General features: G+C 41.0%; 1 protein-coding gene across 2 annotated transcripts in view; it reads left to right on the forward strand.

The window, feature by feature from the left end:
- Positions 1 to 4,222: 4,222 nt before the first annotated feature.
- LOC133419832 (NACHT, LRR and PYD domains-containing protein 12-like) overlaps positions 4,223 to 5,157 on the forward strand; it is a 211,603-nt gene continuing 210,668 nt past the window's right edge. For both annotated transcript variants that reach the window (XR_009770558.1, XM_061709288.1), the window contains exon 1: positions 4,223 to 4,302. The gene's annotated coding sequence lies outside the window, so the exon portion shown is untranslated. The remainder of the gene's footprint in view (positions 4,303 to 5,157) is intronic.

Raw genomic sequence — 5,157 nt, forward strand, 5'->3', positions numbered from 1 at the left:
AGTCACAGTCCATATCATGTATTTTTTTCCCAGAGTAATCAAATGTTTCATAATTAAAATCTAAATATTTATTTATAAGGGTTGTCCCGTCGTTTTCTTCTTTCATTTCATCTTGATCGTCACTCTCATAGTCCATCATCATCATCATCAATGCAACCTTCCAGCTGGACTCTGATTTATAAAGCGAACATTGCGTGCAAGTGTTCGTGCACACGGTTTTATAAATCCAGATTTTTTTTTTGGGCCCGCCATTTTTGGCTTTTGGGTTTACGTGCACTTTTAGTATGAATCCTACACACTCTTTTATAAATGAGGCCCCAGATAATTCTTATATTGCTTAACAATATTTGCTGACTGCCAACTCCTGTGACCGCCTGCGATACTGAGCCTGTCCACTCAAGGGTCCAGTACCATGTTGAGGTCTCCTCCGATGATGACTGTGTTGTCTAGGCGAGCAGAGAGTGAAGTGAAAAAAGAGTGGAAAAACGAGGAGTCATCAACATTTGGACCATATACATTTGAAATACATAAATTCATATTTTGAATATGCTAAACTAGTATTATATATCTACCCTCTGAGTCAATGTGTGTGTCCTTTACAGTAAAATTGACCCTCTTATTAATGAGAATCGCTACCCCTCTTTGTCTGGAGTTGTAACAAGCTGAGAACACATGCGGAAAGTGTGTCGTGGCAAGTGTATCTGCTGAAGCTTTAACTTAATGAGTTTCCTGTAATAAGACAATGTCTGCCTGCAGGTTTTTTTTATCTGATTAAAGAGTTTGTCTCTTCTCTTTATTTCCGGCTCCGCGTACGTTCCAGGACAGAAACTTTAATTTGTCCATGATCCAATAGTTGGAAGTAATATTATATGTAAATTGTTATGTTGTATGAGCTTGTGTAAATTACTACTGATATATTGTCACATATGTGCGTGCCATGTTATTCTATATGTGTGGCATGTGTATTCATACCAATTTACCAAACAAAAAGTACAGCAGGATGGGACATGGGAAAAAGAAAAAAAGGAGAATTTAAGATAGGAATGGGAAAAGGGAGTGAGGTGGGGGGGTGGGAAATAATTCTAATCATAAAAAGAAAAGAAACGATCACCAGTGTGTGCTCTGGATTACTGAGACAAACAGTGCAGTGATTATTAATAATTTAATCAGCTGAAAGTGTTTATGGAGCTATATCTAATCTAACCACCAATCAGTGAGAAAGAGAGAAAAAAAGAAAATTTGTACTCATCCATTTAGAAGAGCCAGGGATTGGTGTTGGGGTTTATCCACGGTGATAACGGCCCTCGTTCCCTCTGCCATGAGCTTCCTCCGGATCTGGAACAGGACGCGGCGACGGTCTAGGATCACCCTGGGAAACTGGTCGTTCACGTTAAATGGCAGTCCGCGTAGCTGGGGTCCCCGGCTCCTCACCTGCTCCTTCTGCTTAAAGTGTTCGAACTTTGCAACAATGGGTCTAGGTCTCTGGGCTTCTGGGCTTCTTCCTCCCAGGCGATGGACGCCATGAAACGTGATGGTCACCGCCAGATCTTCTGGGAGCTTCAGGTGCATTTCGATGAAATCTTGGATAGTCTCTTCCGGGTCTTCATCCGTCCGCTCCGGTATTCCGGAAAACAATAGATTATCCCTCATGCTGCGGGCCTGTAGGTCTAAGACGGCCTCTTTCATAAATGTATTTTATTTTTTGAGCTGGTTCATTCCCTCTGTGAGGAAATTCACCGACTCTTTTAAATCCGGGTTCTCAGCCGCGAGCGCTTCCACCTGCCTCCGGCTGAATTCCAGGGAGCTTTGCAATGCTTGTATCTCCTTGTGAAGAACCTCAAGGAGGGACAGACGGGAGTCGAAGCTAGACAAATGGCTGTCGATGGACAGCAGGACGTCCGCGGTGGTGCCACCTGGAGGGGAGATGGCTCCAGGTGAATTTTCATCCCAGGGTCTCTTGGATGTAGAGGCGTTCGGGGTGGCTCTGTTTTGTTTCCCCATGACAACCCGGTTGAAACTCTCGTCCATAAACTCCGCAAGTGAATCCAAGGTTTCGTTTTGCTCCAGATTATTTGTATAACCTATAAAATAAGTTTTTGCTGATTTAATCTTAGATCACTTTTGCAAAGTATTTGCTGAGAACAGAAATGTTTTTCAGCTCGTCATTGAATCCTGCTGCCTCTTGGTTTTTCTCGCGATCTTAGCGCATCTTGCGAGATCTGTTTTTCTATTGAGTCCAAATCAGCATCGGTGGGCTCTCCATTTGCAGACCCTGCAGCTCTTGCGTAGGTCCTGGGTCTGGTCTCCATTCCGCAGATGACTAGATCATTCATGCGACTGTATTGCTCCAGATCAGCAACCCGAGACTCCAACACTGCTATTTTTTATCTTGTTCTGCATTTTGCTTTCGCAGACCCTTGATCTGTCCCATCATGTCAAATAGCTGTTTTTGTTGTTTAGCAATATTTGATAATTCTGCTGACATGAAGTTTAGTGATCGTTTAATCACTAAACTTCATGTCAGCTCTTGCAGCTCTTGCATCTAAGCAGAGTGTGTGACGATCTGGCAGTGAGTGTGCAGGAGAGTGGAGCTTTTATGCTGTCCTGATTGCTGATGAGTTGCAGCTGGGAGAGGAGATGAATGGATGACTGACGAGGTGGACGTGGCTAACAAGGTGAGCGTGAATGGCAGATGGAGTGAGCAGGAGAGAGGGGAGTGGAAAACCACTTAAGGCTGGAGGACCAACCATGACACTCCTTACCTCCAGGGATACTATTGGGCAGCCCAACTAAGAGCAGTGTCATGTTGGTTTGAGCACCAGTCACCGTTGCACTGGGTAAAGATGGAGGAATTCACAACTTCCCAAATCCCCTTATACCTCTACCTCACAGGTGTCAAACAGAAGGGCCGGTGTCCTGCATGTTTTAGATGTTTCACTGCATTAACACACCTGATTCTAATTAATCATCGTCACCAGCTTGTCATCAAAGTCTGGATAGTTCTGTTGATGACACAGTCACTTGTATCATGATGCAATGCAGCAGGGAAACATCTAAAACCTGCAGGGACACCGGCCCTCGAGGACTGGAGTCAGACACCCCTGCTCTACCTCTATCCAACAAATGTATCTGCTCTGAAAAAACATACTGCAAAACTCTTTGTTAGAAACACACTGACTGTATGGCATGAGGTGTTAAGTTATCTTGGGGAAAATGCTCCTTTTAGCCGTGCCAAGTTAAGTAAGTAAGTACAAACAATAAACACAAGGTTCAATCTCTTACAATATAAATGCGTGATGAGAACATATATTACACCAGAGTTACTACCCCGCATTTACCCTGATACACCATCAAAAAGCAACTTCCTCTTTGTCACAAGCTTTGTATTTTTGAGTGTTTCCCTGCAAGCTGGACTTTGAACGATAGCAGGAAGAAGATGGTGGTATTTTGTCTTCTAGAAGTCAAACATAAAATTGCAGAGAAACTTACATATGATGTTATAGGGAAATATAACACATTTGAGAAGATTTGGGGCTCTTTTTTGCAATTTATGGAGGGGGGAGATTTTATTGCAGCGTTTTCTACTGTTGTATTATATATTTTTTATTCTTATATATGCAACTTTATGTTTATTTCTAATATGGTCACTGATCACATTTTGTATGGTGGGAGCGTTCTATAAGTACACAATGTGTTTCCATCTCCTTGTGTGTACATGTTGGTCACTCATTAGTGTTATCCTTTTCTTTTCCCTAACCGCACAATGAAAATCAGTCAGTTACCACAACAGTAAAATATACCACTTAAATCTCTACATTTGGAATATCTTCAAGTGCTTATTTGTACATATTCATGTGCCTTGTTCTGTTTGGTTCTGTTTTTTGTCTTTGTACTGTAATTGAAAAAGTCAATAAAAATATTTATCAAAAAAAAATCAATGCAAACTTCCTCAATATTATGTCCAAATTGTGAGATAATATCTGGTTATTATAAGATAGTTTGATCACATGACTTTACCAGCTGTTTTTGAAAACCTCTCTCTCTCTCTCTCTCTCTCTCTCTCTCTCTCTCTCTCTCTCTCTCTCTCTCTCTCTCTCTCTCTCTCTCTCTCTCTCTCTCTCTCTCTCTCTCTCTCTCTCTCTCTCTCTCTCTGTTTCTCTCTCTCTCACACACACACACACACACAAAAGTCAAGTGGTTTCCTGTAACTGTAAGGAGGAAGTGCAGCTCTGAGTCTCACTGAGGAAAGTGTTCAGAGTTCAGACTCCATGTTGATGTGGACGGAGCAGCAGAGGAGACCAGGTTAGTGTTGGTTCTTTCTTCTTCTGCTGTTTAAATGTCATTTCTGTGGTTCTGGTTGGAGTCCTGCTGAGGTGTGAAGTGAGATCTCAGGGCTCAGATGGAAACACATAACAGAAGTATATAAGGTCCTCATAAGGACAGACGTGTGTGTGCTGAACTTCCTGTTTCTGAACATTTCCTGTCCTCATGGTTCCTGTTTTATCTACATTTTAACAGGTTGGTAACCTGTATTCATATGATGATTTCAGCCTCACAAAGTTGGATTTAATGTACATGAGGTGTTACTTTGGGTATTCTGTGAGTTTGAAAGACTTCAACCTTATTTCCGGGGTTTTTCTGCTGCGAGACGTCGTCTCCACAGACAGATGTGTAATGTTCTCAGAGCTTCTACAAGCTGGAAATTACTGTTCAATTCAATTTTATTTATATAGCGTCTATTACAACAGAAGTTGTATCTAGGATCTTTCCAGAGACCCAGAACATGATGAACGATGTTTCCAGATGTATTTGATTTGAATTCAGCAGAAAATTGAAGAGTTTATTTTTAAAGTTTTATATAAAGCAGTCAATACAAGTACATGAAATACATGATTATCAATGATTATCAATACAATCATATCTTAGATAAATCAATAAATCCTGTCTTTCCGGTGTAATGAACTGAATAGACTCCAGCAGAACCCGTTAACCTGTACACGATTAAACAGCTATAGAAACTGGATGGATGGAATAAATCTATCAGAATACATGACATTAAAAATACCTTGATATTACATTAGTTTTGGTGTAGACGAGAAATTAGTACTTTAAATGAAACAGAAGAATTAACAATCAAATCTTTTTGAAATAATCAGT

This window comes from Cololabis saira, chromosome 19 (genome assembly GCF_033807715.1).
Source record: "Cololabis saira isolate AMF1-May2022 chromosome 19, fColSai1.1, whole genome shotgun sequence".
Taxonomy (NCBI): domain Eukaryota; kingdom Metazoa; phylum Chordata; class Actinopteri; order Beloniformes; family Belonidae; genus Cololabis; species Cololabis saira.